Raw genomic sequence first — 18,977 nt, 5'->3', positions numbered from 1 at the left:
TTCGCACCTGTTGGAATGGCTCTTCCAAAAAGAGAAGAGGTAACGCGTGCCGGCGGGAATGTGGAGAAAAGGTAACTCCTGTGAGAATGGAAACTGGTGCGGCCACTACAAAAAACAATATGGTGGCTCCTCAGAAGATGAAAAGAGCACTGACATATGACCCATAATAACTCAATTTCTTCAGTGTCTGTGTCTATCCAAATTCCTGTTTCCTCTTGATCAATTTTGTTTGTCCTTTTTATCCATGTTTCCAAACGTACTAGCATAAACTTCATTTGATCTTATTTCTTTTAAAATCTTGATTGTGTCTCTGTGTTCTTTATGTTATTTCAAATGTTGTTTACCTTTGCCTTGTCTGTTTTCTTGAGCCATCTTGCCAGAGGTTTGTCCATTTTATTCATCTTTTCAAAGAGCCGGTTTGGTTTTGCGGAGAGTCCTGTTGTATGTTGTATTACATTTCCTTTGGCTTTACTTTTCTTCTTTGTTTCTTCCCTCTACTTCTTTGTGTTTCTTCTGTTCTTTTTATATCATTTAGGGTTGAATGCCTGGGTTATCTATTTTCAGACTTTCTTATTTTCTACTCTCCAGACACAGTTCCAATTTTACATTTATTTCTATTGTTATTTGACCGATGACCTTCTCTCCTTTAAGACTACATGCTCCTTTTCTTTGGAGACTATTTTAACTTTTTGCTGTAGGGTCATTTAACACAGTGCCTGACTCGTAATAGTGGCTCGATGCATTTTTGCTGAATGGATGAATGTTTGGTAGCATTTGTAAAATGCGACACACTATACACATTAAGGTGCTAATATATTTACCTGATCTCAAGATAGTATAGAAGCTTGGAGCATGTTAGAATATCAGTGCAGCCATCTAAGGAAAGGGATAGAACCAATGTTTTTGAGAGATATTTTCATTTATAACCCTGGGGAAATAACAATGTCTTCAGGCAAATTCTTTCTAAACTGCTGAGTGTTACAGAAACAGAAAAGCCCATCATGGAAAGTGTTCATGAAGACTATCATCTGTTTCTGCTTCAGTGAATTCTGTGTCAAGCAGTCCTTGCTCAGTGGGATTATGATCCAGTTTCCGTTTTTTACCATGGTAACAAGAAATTGTCGTAATTTCTGTTAGAACATCAATATTTAGAGTCTGTTAATCCTAAAATAAAATGGCGACAGTGTTCCTAACTACAAGTGTGACTTCAGACCAGCGACTATTCCTTGGAGTTTCAGTTCTTTTATCTGGGTAATGGGGAGAACAGTTCCTCTCTCCCACAGTGTAGGGTGAGGATTAAATAAGGTAATGAATGGAAAGTGCTTAGTATGGTGTCTGGCACATGGCAGGTACTCAGTAAATACTATGATTGATGTTGCTATTACCTGCATGAGCTTTTCATGGAAGGGACTGTCTTACACATCTTATACCTGAAGCCTAGCACATGTAATGGCAATGGCTAGCCCAGGCATGGTTGCAGAACTGAACTGAGTTCCTCATGATGCTGATGATGGAGGGGGATAAGCAAACAAAAAGGAGCTAAGGAAGAAAGGAATTCAGCCTTTGTAATTACTCGGCCCTGTGCTTCGAATTTAGATTTTAAAAATGTAATGGTAAAAGAATCATTCTAAATGTCTCCTACACAGGGAGGTGGATTTAATCATTTGAACTGAGACATTGGCAAAAAATATTCTAGGGAAATAACAGTGATCAGGTGCAATAAAAAGTGATCTTTACTATTGTTACGTTAAAAATGGACACATTCCCTGGGAAAACTTCTCACCTAAAATTGCTTTCATATGTGCAACTCCTTGAAACCTTTTTATAATTTCTGTAATCTGACAACAATTTAAATCATACTATTATGAATTAATTCCAAAGAGATAATGCATAACATTACTTGACTTCTGGAATGACACAAGGCATGGAATAATAAGCTGTGTTACAGCAAGACTCTCTTCTTCCTGGATCTTTGGATCTGTTATATCAGAAGGTCAGTAGCAATGTTATATCTATGGAGAATTTCATTTAAAAAAATTAATATATTTGAAAAATGACTTTTGATAATGACACAAAACATAAATATAAAAATCTGTATTTATTATAGCTAGTAAAAAATTTCTTTGAACCAGTTATTATTGTAATTTAGGCTGACTAATGCCAGCTATTTTGCTACTGTGCTGAAGTCCTCTTTTTTGAGCCTACAATGAACCTGTAATACTTATGGAAAGAGTTACCATAGCAACCTATATTGATGTCACAAGCTCAGGCTTCTGACTTCATTGCATAATGCAGTAGCAACTGGATTTGCAGCAGAAACACCCTGCTAAAGAACAAGTATCTTGGTTCACAGCAAAGAGGACAAAGGAAAACAGCAAGTTATAGGGAGTTGAATGCTGGATTGTGAGTCAGATTGTCTGAGTTCTTATTTTAACCCTGCTTCTCACTTGTTGCCTTGTTTTGAGTAATTTTGTTTACATGTGTGCACTGAGGTTTGAAGCAAGAAATCTCCTCTCTGTGGGGTAGACATAGAAGAGGGAACTCAGTATTTAATGTTTTAGCATTTGGTGGACATCTTAATAAAGCAAAAGCACCCTAAAAATAACTTGGAAAGAAAGGAATTACTAATGCCTTGTAGTAGGTAACTAGCTAGCTCACAAAGATAAAGAGGACACTTGAAAAATTTAAAAAGCATATAGCTAGGGATTTTTATTTTCATTTTTTGAAGTAGTAATGGGTAAAGAATATGATTGATGTCCTAATCTTAATTTTAATAAGAATGTGAACTCTTACATAAATATGTTATATTATATAGCTATGTCTATTTAAAGATGTTTTTATATGTTTCAGAGTGGGAAAGTAAAAGATTGATCTGTATCTATTAATGGGTATGATGCTTCTCATGTTTATACTGTATATGTTAAACCATAAATGTTTATTTTACCATGCAAAGGCTTATCCTAATTGGAAAACAACTGAATAAGTGAAATGGCTTTGCTAATTTAAAATAAAATAAGAAAATTTTAATGATATCCTTTTTTAGACAGACTAAATCTTTCCATTGGAGCCTGTAATCTATTCATTATGTCAACTTGTCTAGATTTTTATTATACAATAAATTTCAGAGTTGAATTTATTTTGGAATTTGAAAAGGCATTTAAACTAATAAACTTCCTCACCAGAAACTAAGGTGATAACATGTAGCTTTTAATTTTATCTAAGGTAACAAGCTAGAACATTTTGATAGAACTATGGCCCTTCCCACCCCCTCTATCCATATGTTTCAAAATCATTCCAAAATATCAGAAAGATATTTAACACACTACAAAACTTCATTAGCTAAATTCCATGTTAAATAACTTTCAGAAAGACATAAATAGTTTCTCAAGTCTTGGAAAAATTTTAAGTTACTGTTGAAAAATATAGAGCAAAGTAGAACTTGGGGCCATGTTTTTGATAAGTACTTAGTTCCATTTGAACTCCACATCATATCACAGCACAAGTCATTTGTATGAGTCCCAAAATCTTGCAAAATCTTTTAAAAACTAAATTTTACTATATAGTGCTTTATAGACATATAAGAGTAAAAATTAGTTCTTTCATTATAGGCATTCTATTTATCAAACTGCTAATGTGGTTGCTTTTTGTACTGGGAAAAAGACTTTCAGTGTGTTCGTGTTAATTTAATTCAAACAAATTTTTATTGACTTTATTACCATGAGAAGATCCTGAATATGCATACTAAAATTTTGTAAAAAAAAAAAAAAAAAAAGTCACTCTCCACCTTTTTTTTCCATCTTAAGCAAAGAGAGGAAGCCATGATGGTTGGTTCCCTTCTGAATTCTACTTTGTTCCTTGCTCTATATTCCACCATTTTTAAAGTACAACTCCTCTAAATAGCAGGGACTAAACATACACTGAGAAGTCACATCAAGGAATCAACCTATGGAAGGAGCTTTAGTTTTTTGTTTTGTTTTATTTTGTAATCAGACTGCAGTCCAGTAGACTTAAATGACTTGCCCAAAGTTAGCTGGTGGAAGAATATGTATCTCAACAAAGTGCTTGTTCTGCCACATCAGATTGTCCTGATTCTGCCTGGTGGCTTGAATCTAATCATCTCCCTGTTACATAGTCTGATACACAGTCCTTTTTTTCTTAATGTATTTTTTCTTAGTTTTCTTGATTTTTTTTTTCCCTTGGAAAATCTCACTAGAGATTATTGACAAATTTTATTAGTCTTTTCAAAGAGCCAACTTTGGCTTTATTTATTGCTATCATATATCTTTTACTGTGTAACAAACTATCCTTAATACAGACTGGTTTAAAACAACCACCATTTCATTATTTCATGATTTTGTGGGTTAAGAATTCAGGTAGAGTTTGCCTGGGTTGTTGTTCTGCTTCTTGAGCTTTTGACTGGGTATATGTGGTGGTATTCTGTTGGTTGTTGGTGTGGTCTGGAGAGTTTAAGACTGCTTCACTCAGGGGGTACCTCAGTTAAGGATCTGCCTTTGGCTCAAGTCATGATCCCAGGTTCCTGGAATCCAATCCTTCATGCATGCCAGGCTCTCTGCTCAGCGGGGAGCCTCCTTCTTCCTCTCTTTCTGTTTGCTGCTCCCCCTGGTTATGCTCTCTCTCTCTCTCCCTCTCTTTCTCTGTGTCAAATAAATAATTAAAATATTAAAAAACAAAGATTGCTTCACTCAGGTGCCTGATGCCTTGGCAAGAAAACTGAGGAGGCTAAGCTCAGATGGGTTTCTCCCTCCACCCATGCAGCACAGGGCCTTGCCACATGGCCTTTCCAACAAAGTTATGGAGCCTTCTTACATTGCAGTTCAGAGCTCTGAAAATGTACACAGAAACGGACAGTAGAAATTACAAGTTTTCTTACAGTCTAGACCTAGAACTGGCAAAACATCATTTCTGCCATATGATTAGAGCAGTCATAGAACAAAGATTCAAGGGGTGGGGGAAATGGATCCTTCCAATCAAAGGAATGCGTGTCAAAGAATTGGAGCTATCTTTATTCCATTGCATCGATCCCGTGTTGTACTTTAGTCTTTTATTTCAACAATCTATCTTTATTTTTTAAAGATTTATATATACGTATATATAGAGAGAGAGAAAGAAAGAGAGAGAGAGAGAGAGACCATGCACAGGGAGAGGGGCAGAAGGAGATAAAGAGGGAGAATCTCAAGCAGATTCCCTGCTGAGGGTGGAGCCCACCATGGGGCTTGATCTCACCACCATGAGATCATGACCATGAGATCATGATCTGAGCCCAAATCAAACAACCATGCTTAACCGACTGAGCCACCCAGGCACCCCTCAGTAATCTATTCTTTTCTTTGTTTCTTCCTTCTGTTTTGTTCTTTCTTTTTTTTTTAAGATTTTATTTATTTATTTGATAGACAGAGATCACAAGTCGGCAGAGAAGCAGGCAGAGAGAGAGGAGGTAGCAGGCTCCCCGCCGAGCAGAGAGCCTGATGCGGGGCTCGATCCCAGGACTCCGGGAACATGACCCGAGCTGAAGGCAGAGGCCCTAACCCACTAAGCCACCCAGGTGCCCCTGTTCCGTTGTTCTTGTTGTTGTTGTTTGTTTATATTGATTGTTCCCCCCCGACCAAATTCTTACATTGAATATTCAAATCATTAATTTCCAACATTTTTTCTACTATAAACATTGAAGGATAAACATTTTTTCCAATTATTGCTTTCATTGCATTTCAAAGTTTTAGCTATATTGATATTTTTCTCTTTGTTCAGTTACAAATATTGTCAGTGTTCCATTATCATTTCTTTTGTGACCTATGAGTTATTTGGAAGTGTGGTTTTAAAATTTCAGTTGTATGGAGTTTTAATAATGTATCTATTTGGGACTTCAAGGACACTTATCAAATGCAATTTGTGATACTTATATGGATTCTGACTTGAACAAATTAAAAAAAATGAGATAATCAGGGAAACTTGAACACTGGATATTTGAGGAAATTTTGTATACTTAAAAAAATATATAATAATGGTATAATGGTTATTTAAAAGTGTCCCTTGTAAATAGAGTTACAAATATTTATGGAGTGAATCTGCTTCAGAAAAATTCAGATGGGAGTAGGTGTATATGTGATAAAAGATTGACTAGAAGTTGAATAATTATTGAAGACCACTGAAGGATACAAAGACATTCCATATACTATTCCATTTATTCTTGTGTGTGAGAGACCTTCCTTTATCTCAAATAATTTCTGATTTAGTTGCATTGTGGCTAGAGGACAAGAGTATATAGAGTATATATAGTATATAGTCTTCATATATATGTATGTATATAGGAATATATAATTCATACATATATACGAACACTATATATATTCTCTCTATATGATATAGTGAATACATTACACACACATACACATATGCACACATAATGAGCTTTGCTTTATGGATTAATGTGTTCAATTTTGGTAAATGTATCTTGTGTACTTGAGAGGAAAATATGGAATTTCTCTATTTATCTATATATATCCATTAAGTCAAGATTGGTAGTCCAACGATTTTTTTAATAGATTTTTTTAGATATTTATAGATTTTTTTTCCTGCTTGAATGATGGATACTCAAGAAACTTATATTTCATCTTTGTATTATTATGATGATTTGTCAGTTTCTCTCTGTAATTCTTGAATGTTTTGCACTATGTAATTTGAGGTAGGTTCATAATACATAACTAATTGTTAAATCTTATTGGAAAAAACTTTACTCTTCACATAGTATCACCACTTCTCCCTGATAATGGCTTTTTTTTTAACCTTAAAGACTATTTTTATAACATTAATATAGCTCTCCCAGCTTTCTCTGGGCTATTATTTGCTGGGTAGATCTCTGAGTCATGTTTTGTTTTTACATTTTTGATGTGTCTCTCATACAGAGCATATAGTTGAATTTTTGTTTATCGAGCCTTAAGATTTCTGTTTTTAACTGGCAAGTTTGGTCTATATACATAAATATTGTGATATTTACTTATTTCTACTATCTTAGTTTGTACTTTCTCTTTGTCCATTTTTTTCTATGCTTCTTTCCTTCTTTCTTACTTAGCTTTAGTATGTCATTCAAATTCTCTATACATACTAATGTCTTCAATCCTCTGTTGGCTGTTGTGAATTGTGTTCAGTATATCCCTTCATCTGACCTGTCATGTACTGCATTTTATAGAAACTGTCAAGTTTTCTATCTTTTAAGGGAAACTTTCCATATATTCTAACATAGATACATGTTTTAGCTTTAAAATTTGTTGGTCATTTCAATAGTTTTAGCATACTGAGTTGTTGAACACATGGGATGAAATAGTATTCTTTAAACTGGAAGTCCATAAACTACATTTTAGGAATAAGGCTTGAGGGTGGAATTGTAGTAAAAAAAAAAAAAATAGAGTGAAAAATGAAGCTGAATTTAATGTTGATAGACTGACGAAGAAGGGAGCCACTTAATGTTACCTTTATCAAAAAAGTTAAAGTTATCAAACTTTTCTCATAGAAGAGAAATTGATATGATGAATGCCATTGGAAAGGATGGCAATTATACACTTGATCTTGGCCAAAAAGCCGAGAAGCGATGGGATCGCAATGATAAACAATATGAACTGTTAGGAAGAGCCTGAGCTCAGAAAAGCCAGGTTAGAAACGGGTTTCAATTAATCAGATAGGATGGTAAGGGTCTCACTTAAGATGAAAACTGGGACCTGGAAACGAACAGTATTCTCCGACTTAAGTATTGGTAGTATCTACAAAGGAGTTGAAGAGAAAGAAGGAAGGAACATGCCATAGAATCGTTACTGAATTGGGGCACCTGGGTGGCTCAGTGGGTTAAAGCCTCTGCCTTCGGCTCAGGTCATGATCCCGGGGTCCTGGGATTGAGCCCCGCATCAGACTTTCTGCTCAGCGGGGAGATTGCTTCTGCCTGCCTCTCTGCCTACTTGTGATTTCTGTCTGTCAAATAAATAAATAAAATCTTTAAAAAAAAAAAAGAATTGTTACTGAATTGAGCAATTAGAACATCATGGCTGCCCTGCCACCTTCTGCCTGCCACCCCACCTTCATGTTTTATTCTTCACTTCTGAGTTCCCTAAGGGACGATTTCAACTTGCTCAGCTTGTTATACCAGGTCTAGAGTCTTGCTGGCTGGCTTAGTTAGTGCTTGCCTTTGTGTTAGGTGTACACCCTTGTGAAATCCTCCCCTAAAAAGCAGAGAGGATTATCTGAAGCAGACATGACTGTGTCCACTCGGCAGGGGGCTGTGACGTGGATGGGCATTGTAGCCCAAGACCCCAGAAAACAGAATCCGATGTAAGAATTCATGCAAATGTTTTTATTAAGAGAGACAGGGGTGAGTGTAAAAAATTTTGAGATAGGGAGGGAGAAAGGGCTGGCTGGGGGGGATGTGCTGCTGATGTAGGCTGCTTTATACTATAGGGGTGTCCCATGAAAGATCACATCAGATGCATCTCAGGACCATAGACAATTGAGAAAGACAAAGGGTTTATTTATTTTGTTGTTGTTGGCCACTGGTTAAAAGTTTGCTGTGCTGGGACCTCACTCCCCAGAAGCTCCAGACTGCAACTGTGGGCAGTGTCAACAAGGAAGTTCTGGGTTGGTGAGAAACTCATGGTTTGGCCTTAAAGTAATGTACTGTCAAGCTTGTATGAATAAAATCATTCTTGATCCATGCAGAGCTGGTTACTGCAGCAGCAGTTGAAGCAAAAGACACATGAGCCCAAGAAATTGTGAACTGGTGTATAAGGGGTGGTGTATATAGAAAACAGCAAAAGACAGCTAGTTGAGAGGGTGAGGGATGGTCCAAGGGGGGAGGAAGGAAAGGCACTCTCATTAGTTCCAAAGCTCAAAACAAAATAATCCAAATAAGGCCCAGTCAATATTCATTGAGCCTCTACTCTTTGAAAGAAACTGAATTTACTTCCCCAAAATAAGCAAGAAGCTTTACCATCACATGGAGGAAACAGATGTGTATAAATTTGAAATATAAGAAAACATGTGTTAATATCATCACTTATGATAAATGTGCACAAGAGGAGCATGGAGGAGGGAGCCGCAGGGAGCTGTGCCTGCAGGAGGAACAGAGTCTTTGTAGAAGATTAAATGTGGCTTTAATGATTAAAGCTAAAATTTTGATAATAATGTGAAGCCAATTTCCTTACAAAATATTTACAACAAATCTTTAGAGCCCCTGTATCTCTACCTCTCTATTTATTAAAATGACGCCTTTACATTTTAGATATTTCATATTGAAAATAGAAATTAAGAATTTAAAAACAACTTATTTCTCCCTTTTCAGGAAGTGAATGGTCATTTTTTTTTTTTTGTTTTCATGTTACAGCACAATGCAGCTGGGTTTATTTTAAAAATGATATACCAGAATCTCTGCATATACCAGTTTCTAAGACTAGAGTCATTGTTAAACATTGCATGTTACCCATCAGGTTTATTGTCCTTCTCCCTCCATGTTGAGACTGAAGGAGTGAAAAGGGCAAGAGCTGAAGACAAAATAGAGATCTGGAGATAGATTCGAAAGATTAGGTATTCCAGGTTTTCTGGATCAAAATCTGATGCTGCTGCCAGAAGAGAATGTTCTTTTCTCTTTCTTTCCTTTTCCCAAAGAAATGAAATAAAATTGAAGAGATGTTCTAAGTAGGATGGACAAAACCCAGGCAACAGAGGTCTGGACAAACAGAAACGGATAGCTATGACTCTGGGGCTACCTTAACCGTAACAGTGACTAGATTGTGCATCCTGCCCAAGATTTGTCTTTTTTAAAAAAAGTTAATTTCAGTATAGTTAACCTACAGTGTTCTATCAGTTTCAGGTGTACAATGTAGTGGTTCAACAATTCTATTCCTTATTCAGTGCTCATCATGGTAAGTGTACCCTTAATCCCCTTGGCCTATTTCACCTATTCTCCCCCCTCCCTTCTGGTAACCATGAATTTGTTCCCTGTACTTCAGAGTCTGGTTTGTCATTTGTCTTTTTTCCTTTATTTGTTTTGTTTCTTAAGTCCTGCATATGAGTGAAATCATATGGTATTTATAGTTCTTTGACTTATTGTACTCAACATTTCACTCTCTAGATTCATCCATGTTGTTGCAAAAGGCAACATTTCATTCTTTTTTATAGCTGAGCAATATTCTGTTATCTATCTATCTACCCATCATGTATCACATCTTTATCTATTCATCTATTAATGGACACTGGGCCGCTTCCATAATTTGGCTATTGTAGATAATGCTGCAATAAACTTAGAGGTACATATATTTTTTCAAATTAGTGTTTTTGTATTCTTTGGGTAAATATCCAGCAGTGGAACTACTAGATCATATGGTGGTTCTCTTCGTACTTTCTTGATGAAGCTCTATACTTTTTCTACAGTGACTGCCCGAGTTTGCATCCCCACCAACAGTATTCAAAGGTTTCTTTTTCTCCACATCCTCACCAAGAAACACTCATTGTTTCTTGAGCTTTTATACACTCGAGTTTTTTATTTTAACCAATCTGACAGGTATGAGGTGATATCTCATTGTGGTTTCGATTTATATTTCCCTGATGATGAGTGATGTTGAGCATCTTTCCATGTGTCTGTTGGCCATCTGGATCTCCAAGGCATTCCTTGGAGGAATGTCTGTGTCTTCTGCCCATTTTTCAATTGAACTTTTTGATGTTATTGAGTTGTGTAAGTTTTTTTATATATATATTTTGGATAACTAACCCTTTATCAGGTATATCATTTACCAACATAATTTCTCAGTCCATAGGTTGTCTTTTTTGTTTTGATTCCTTTGTTGTGCAGAAGCTTATTTTGATGTAGTCTCAATAGTTAGTTTTTGCTTTTGTTTCTCTTGCCTCAGGAGACATATCTAGAAAAATGTTGCTACATCTGATGTCAGAGAAATTGCTGCCTGTGTTCTATTCTAGCTTTTTATGGTTTCAGGTCTTACATTTAGGTCCTTAATCCATTTTGAGTTTATTTTTGTGTATGGCGTAAGAAAGTGGACAAGTTTCATTTCTTTTGCATGTCAATGTCCAGTTTTCCAACACTATTTGTTGAAGAAACTGTCTTTTTCCCATTAAGGGCTATTTGGGGGCATTCCAAAGACTTGCCTAGAGGAGCAACTCAAAGATCCTGCTGCTCCCCATTCTTGCCCTGTATCCCTATAGGCGGAGCCAGGGACTGAGTTCCTGACACCACACTGACTTCTGGGGACTTGCAGAAACATCTTACCTCCTCTGTCAAAGATTAATTGACCATAAATCATGGGTTTATTTCTGCACTCTCCAGAGTTCTATTGATCTATGTGTATATTTTTGTGGCAATACCATACTGTTTTGATTACTATAACTTTATAGTATATCTTGAAATGTGGGGTTGTGAGGCTTCTAGTTTTGTTCTCCCTTTTCAACATTGCTTTGGCTATTCAGAGTTTTTTTGTGGTCCATACTAACTTTAGGGTTATTTGTTGTAGTTCTGTGAAAAATGCTGTTGGTATTTTGTTAGGGATTGCATTAAATGTATAGATTGTTTTGGGTAATAGGGAGATTTTAACAGTATTTTTTCTTCCAACCCATGAACATGGGAAATATTTCCATTTGTTTGTGTCATCTTCAATTTCTTCCAGCAATTATTTTGTACTTCGTGGACTATGAGTCATTCAACTGCTTGGTTAAGTTTATCCCTAGATATTTTAATAATTTTGGTGCAGTTGTAAATGGGATTATTTTCTTAATTTCTCATTCTGCTACTTCATTATTAGTGTATAAAAATGCAAGGAATTTCTGTATATTGATTTTGTTATCCAATAACATTACTGAATTCATTTATCAAGTCTAACATTTTTTGATGGGGTCTTTAGGTTATTTATTTATTTAAAAATTTTATTTATTTATTTGACAGGCAGAGAGATCACAAGTAGGCAGAGAGGCAGACAGAGAGGGAGGGAGGAAGAAGCAGGTTTGCCGCTGAGCAGAGAGCCTGATGTGGGTTCGATCCCAGGACCCTGAGATCATGACCTGAAGGCAGAGGCTTTAACCCACTGAGCCACCCAGGCACCCCAGGTTTTTTATTTTTTTCATTTTTTTATTTTTATTTTTTTTTAAATATAGAGTATCATGTCTTCTGCAAATAGTGAAAGTTTAACTTCTTCCTTTCCAGTTTAGATGTCTTTTATTCATCTTTCTTATCTTCTGTGGCTGGGACTTCCAGTAATATGTTGAATAAAAGTGGTGAGAGTGGACATCCCTGTCTTGTTCCTGGCCTTGAGAGAAAAGCTCTCAGTTTTTCACCATTGATTATGATGTTAGCTGTGGTTTTTTCATATATGGCCTTTATTATGTTGAGGTATGTTTCCTCTAAATCTGCTTTGCTGAGGGTTTTTATCATGAATGGGTACTGTACTTTGTCAAAAGCTTTTTCTGCGTCTATTCAAATGATCATATGGTTTGTATCCCTTTTTTTTTTTTTTTTGCTGATGTGTATTACGTTGATAGATTTATGAATATTGAACCACCTTGCATCTCAGGAATAAATCCCACTTGATCATGCTGAATTTTAAAAATTTATTTTAGGATTCAGTTTGCTAATATTCTGTTGACGATTTTTACATCTATGTTCATCAGAGATAATGGCCTGAAGTTCTCTTTTTTAGTGGTGTCTTCATCAGCTTTTGGTATCAGGGTAATGGTGGCCTCATAGAATGAATTTGGAAGCTTTCCTTCCTCTTTTACTTTTTAGAATAGATATTGGCTCTTCTTTAAATGTTTGGTAGAATTCATGTGTGAAGCCATTTGGTCCTGGACTTTGGTTTTTTGGGTTTTTTGATTACTGATGCAATTTCATTGCTTGTTATCTCTTCAGATTTTTCTATTTCTTCCTGATTTGGTTTTGGGAGGTTATATGTTCCTAGGAATTTAACCATTTCTTCTAGGTTGTCCAATTTGTTGACATACCTATTTTTATAATATTCTCTTATAATCCTTTGTATTTCTATGGTATCAGTTATTTCTCTTCTTTCATTTCTGATTTTGAGTCCTTTTCTCTCTCTTTCTCTCTCTATCTTTTTTTGTTTTGGTGAGTCTTATTAAAGGTTTATCAATTTTGTTCATTTTTTTAGAGAAGCAGTTCCTGGTTTCATTGATCTGTTATATATATATATTTCTGCTTTAATCTTTTTTTTTTTTTTAATTTTTTTATTTTTTTCAGCATAACAGTATTCATTATTTTTGCACCACACCCAGTGCTCCATGCAATCCGTGCCCTCTACAATACCCACCACCTGGTGCCCCCAACCTCCCACCCCCCACCCCTTCAAAATTCTCAGATCGTTTTTCAGAGTCCATAGTCTCTCATGGTTCACCTCCCCTTCCAATTTCCCTCAACTCCCTTCTCCTCTCCATCTCCCCTTGTCCTCCATGCTATTTGTTATGCTCCACAAATAAGTGAAACCATATGATAATTGACTCTCTCTGCTTGACTTATTTCACTCAGCATAATCTCTTCCAGTCCCGTCCATGTTGCTACAAAACTTGGGGATTCATCCTTTCTTTTTTTTTTTTTTTTTTTTTTTACAGCTTTATAAACATATATTTTTATCCCCAGGGGTACAGGTCTGCGAATCGCCAGGTTTACACACTTCACAACACTCACCATAGCACATACCCTCCCCGATATCCATAACCCCACCCCCTCTCCCAACCCCCTCCCCCCATCAACCCTCAGTTTGTTTTGTGAGATTAAGAGTCACTTATGGTTTGTCTCCCTCCCAATCCCATCTTGTTTCATTTACTCTTCTCCTACCCCCTCGACCCCCCATGTTGCATCTCCTCTCCCTCATATCAGGGAGATCATATGATAGTTGTCTTTCTCCGATTGACTTATTTCGCTAAGCATGATACCCTCTAGTTCCATCCACGTCGTCGCAAATGGCAAGATTTCATTTCTTTTGATGGCTGCATAGTATTCCATTGTGTATATATACCACATCTTCTTGATCCATTCGTCTGTAGATGGACATCTAGGTTCTTTCCATAGTTTGGCTATTGTAGACATTGCTGCTATAAACATTCGGGTGCACGTGCCCCTTCGGATCACTATGTTTGTATCTTTAGGGTAAATACCCAGCAGTGCAATTGCTGGGTCAAGGGTAGTTCTATATTCAACATTTTGAGGAACCTCCATGCTGTTTTCCAGAGTGGTTGCACCAGCTTGCATTCCCACCAACAGTGTAGGAGTGTTCCCCTTTCTCCGCATCCTCGCCAGCATCTGTCATTTCCTGACTTGTTAATTTTAGCCATTCTGACTGGTGTGAGGTGAAATCTCATGGTGGTTTTGATTTGTATTTCCCTGATGCCGAGTGATATGGAGCACTTTTTCATGTGTCTGTTGGCCATCTGGATGTCTTCTTTGCAGAAATGTCTGTTCATGTCCTCTGCCCATTTCTTGATTGGATTATTTGTTCTTTGGGTGTTGAGTTTGCTAAGTTCTTTATAGATTTTGGACACTAGCCCTTTATCTGATATGTCATTTGCAAATATCTTCTCCCATTCTGTCAGTTGTCTTTTGGTTTTGTTCACTGTTTCCTTTGCTGTGCAAAAGCTTTTGATCTTGATAAAATCCCAAAAGTTCATTTTTGCTCTTGCTTCCCTTGCCTTTGGTGATGTTCCTAGGAAGATGTTGCTGCGGCTGACGTCGAAGAGGTTGCTGCCTGTGTTCTCCTCGAGGATTTTGATGGATTCCTTTCTCACATTGAGATCCTTCATCCATTTTGAGTCTATTTTCGTGTGTGGTGTAAGGAAATGATCCAATTTCATTTTTCTGCATGTGGCTGTCCAATTTTCCCAACACCATTTATTGAAGAGGCTGTCTTTGTTCCATTGGACATTCTTTCCTGCTTTGTCGAAGATGAGTTGACCATAGAGTTGAGGGTCCATTTCTGGGCTCTCTATTCTGTTCCATTGATCTATGTGTCTGTTTTTGTGCCAGTACCATGCTGTCTTGATGATGACAGCTTTGTAATAGAGCTTGAAGTCCGGAATTGTGATGCCACCAACTTTGGCTTTCTTTTTCAATATTCCTTTGGCTATTCGAGGTCTTTTCTGGTTCCATATAAATTTTAGGATTATTTGTTCCATTTCTTTGAAAAAAATGGATGGTATTTTGATAGGAATTGCATTAAATGTGTAGATTGCTTTAGGTAGCATAGACATTTTCACAATATTTATTCTTCCAATCCAGGAGCATGGAACATTTTTCCATTTCTTTGTGTCTTCCTCAATTTCTTTCATGAGTACTTTATAGTTTTCTGAGTATAGATTCTTAGTCTCTTTGGTTAGGTTTATTCCTAGGTATCTTATAGTTTTGGGTGCAATTGTAAATGGGATGGACTCCTTAATTTCTCTTTCTTCTGTCTTGTTGTTGGTGTAGAGAAATGCAACTGATTTCTGTGCATTGATTTTATATCCTGACACTTTACTGAATTCCTGTACAAGTTCTAGCAGTTTTGGAGTGGAGTCTTTTGGGTTTTCCACATATAGTATCATATCATCTGCGAAGAGTGATAGTTTGACTTGTTCTTTGCTGATTTGGATGCCTTTAATTTCCTTTTGTTGTCTGATTGCTGACGCTAGGACTTCTAGTACTATGTTGAATAGCAGTGGTGATAACGGACATCCCTGCCGTGTTCCTGACCTTAGCAGAAAAGCTTTCAGTTTTTCTCCATCGAGAATGATATTTGCGGTGGGTTTTTCATAGATGGCTTTGATAATATTGAGGTATATGCCGTCTATCCCTACACTTTGAAGAGTTTTGATCAGGAAGGGATGCTGTACTTTGTCAAATGCTTTTTCAGCATCTATGGAGAGTATCATATGGTTCTTGTTCTTTCTTTTATTAATGTGTTGTATCACATTGATTGATTTGCGGATGTTGAACCAGCCTTGCAGCCCTGGAATAAATCCCACTTGGTCGTGGTGAATAATCCTTTTAACGTACTGTTGAATCCTATTGGCTAGTATTTTGGTGAGAATTTTTGCATCTGTGTTCATCAAGGATATTGGTCTGTAGTTCTCTTTTTTGTTGGGATCCTTGTCTGGTTTTGGGATCAAGGTGATGCTGGCCTCATAAAATGAGTTTGGAAGTTTTCCTTCTATTGCTATTTTTTGGAACAGTTTCAGGAGAATAGGAATTAGTTCTTCTTTAAATGTTTGGTAGAATTCCCCCGGGAAGCCGTCTGGCCCTGGGCTTTTGTTTGTTTGGAGATTTTTGATGACTGTTTCAATCTCCTTACTGGTTATGGGTCTGTTCAGGCTTTCTATTTCTTCCTGGTTCAGTTGTGGTAGTTTATATGTCTCTAGGAATGCATCCATTTCTTCCAGATTGTCAAATTTGTTGGCGTAGAGTTGCTCATAGTATGTTCTTATAATTGTCTGTATTTCTTTGGTGTTCGTTGTGATCTCTCTTTCATTCATGATTTTATTGATTTGGGTCCTCTCTCTTTTCTTTTTGATAAGTCTGGCCAGGGGTTTATCAATCTTATTAATTCTTTCAAAGAACCAGCTCCTAGTTTCGTTGATTTGTTCTATTGTTTTTTTGGTTTCTATTTCATTGATTTCTGCTCTGATCTTTATGATTTCTCTTCTCCTGCTGGGTTTAGGGTTTCTTTCTTGTTCTTTCTCCAGCTCCTTTAGGTGTAGGGTTAGGTTGTGTACCTGAGACCTTTCTTGTTTCTTGAGAAAGGCTTGTACCGCTATATATTTTCCTCTCAGGACTGCCTTTGTTGTGTCCCACAGATTCTGAACTGTTGTGTTTTCATTATCATTTGTTTCCATAATTTTTTTCAATTCTTCTTTGATTTCCTGGTTGACCCATTCATTCTTTAGAAGGATGCTGTTTAGTCTCCATGTATTTGGGTTCTTTCCAAATTTCCTCTTGTTATTGAGTTCTAGCTTTAGAGCATTGTGGTCTGAAAATATGCAGGGAATGATCCCAATCTTTTGATACCGGTTAAGACTTGATTTAGGACCAAGAATGTGATCTATTCTGGAGAACGTTCCATGTGCACTAGAGAAGAATGTGTATTCTGTTGCTTTGGGATGAAATGTTCTGAATATATCTGTGATGTCCATCTGGTCCAGTGTGTCATTTAAGGCCTTGATTTCCTTGTTGATCTTTTGCTTGGATGATCTGTCCATTTCAGTGAGGGGAGTGTTAAAATCCCCTACTATGATTGTATTCTTGTCGATGTGTTTCTTTGATTTTGTTATTAATTGGTTTATATAGTTGGCTGCTCCCACGTTAGGGGCATAGATATTTAAAATTGTTAGATCTTCTTGTTGGACAGTTCCTTTGAGTATGATATAGTGTCCTTCCTCATCTCTTATTATAATCTTTGGCTTAAAATCTAATTGATCTGATATAAGGATTGCCACTCCTGCTTTCTTCTGATGTCCATTAGCATGGTAAATTCTTTTCCACCCCCTCACTTTAAACCTGGAGGTGTCTTCGGGTGTAAGATGAGTTTCTTGTAGGCAACATATAGATGGTTTTTGTTTTTTTATCCATTCTGATACCCTGTGTCTTTTGATTGGGGCATTTAGCCCATTAACATTCAGGGTAAGTATTGAGAGATATGAATTTAGTGCCATTGTATTGCCTGTAAGGTGACTGTTATTGTATATTGTCTCTGTTTCTTTCTGATCTACTACTTTGAGGGTCTCTCTTTGCTTAGAGGACCCCTTTCAATATTTCCTGTAGAGCTGGTTTGGTATTTGCAAATTCTTTCAGTTTTTGTTTGTCCTGGAAGCTTTTAATCTCTCCGTCTATTTTCAATGATAGCCTAGCTGGATATAGTATTCTTGGCTGCATGTTTTTCTCATTTAGTACTCTGAATATATCATGCCAGCTCTTTCTGGCCTGCCAGGTCTCTGTGGATAAGTCTGCTGCCAATCTAATATTTTTACCATTGTATGTTACAGACTTCTTTTCCCGGGCTGCTTTCAGGATCTTTTCTTTGTCACTAAGACTTGTCAATTTTACTATTAGGTGACGGGGTGTAGACCTATTCTTATTGATTTTGAGGGGGGTTCTCTGAACCTCCTGGATTTTGATGCTTGTTCCCTTTGCCATATTGGGGAAATTCTCTCCAATAATTCTCTCCAATATACCTTCTGCTCCCCTCTCTGTTTCCTCTTCTTCTGGAATCCCAATTATTCTAATGTTGTTTCGTCTTATGGTGTCACTTATCTCTCGAATTCTCCCCTCGTGGTCCAGTAGCTGTTTGTCCCTCTTTTGCTCAGCTTCTTTATTCTCTGTCATTTGGTCTTCTATATCGCTAATTCTTTCTTCTGCCTCATTTATCCTAGCAGTGAGAGCCTCCATTTTGATTGCACCTCATTAATAGCTTTTTTGATTTCAACTTGGTTAGATTTTAGTTCTTTTATTTCTCCAGAAAGGGCTTTTATATCTCCCGAGAGGGTTGCTTTAATATCTTCCATGCCTTTTTCAAGCCCGGCTAGAACCTTGAGAATCATCATTCTGAACTCTATATCTGACATATTACCAATGTCTGTATTGATTAGGTCCCTAGCCTTTGGTACTGCCTCTTGTTCTTTTTTTTGTTGTGAATTTTTCCGCCTTGTCATTTTGTCCAGATAAGAGTTTATGAAGGAGCAAGTAAAATACTAAAAGGGTGGCAACAACCCCAGGAAAATATGCTTTAGCCAAATCAGAAGAGATCCTGAATTGTGAGGGGGGAGAAAGGGGATAAAAAGGGGCTCAGAAAGAAAGAAAAAAAAAACTATTAAAAAAAAGAAAGCCGATAAAGTAATAAATATAAAAAGAGGAAAATATATATATATATATTAGATAAACTATTTAAAAAACGTTAAAAAAAAGAAAATGGTAAAAGTTAAAAAAAATTTAGCAGAAGAAG

General features: G+C 36.6%; 1 long non-coding RNA gene across 2 annotated transcripts in view; it reads left to right on the top strand.

The window, feature by feature from the left end:
- The first annotated feature begins 2,313 nt into the window (after positions 1-2,313).
- Positions 2,314-18,977, top strand: part of LOC125102677 (uncharacterized) — a 263,935-nt gene continuing 247,271 nt past the window's right edge. For both annotated transcript variants that reach the window (XR_007128168.1, XR_007128167.1), the window contains exon 1: positions 2,314-2,403. This is a non-coding gene — a long non-coding RNA (uncharacterized LOC125102677). The remainder of the gene's footprint in view (positions 2,404-18,977) is intronic.

Source organism: Lutra lutra, chromosome 6 (assembly GCF_902655055.1).
Source record: "Lutra lutra chromosome 6, mLutLut1.2, whole genome shotgun sequence".
Classification (NCBI taxonomy): domain Eukaryota; kingdom Metazoa; phylum Chordata; class Mammalia; order Carnivora; family Mustelidae; genus Lutra; species Lutra lutra.
The sequence above is the reverse complement of the archived record's forward strand: the minus strand, read 5'-3'. Positions and strand labels throughout refer to the sequence as shown.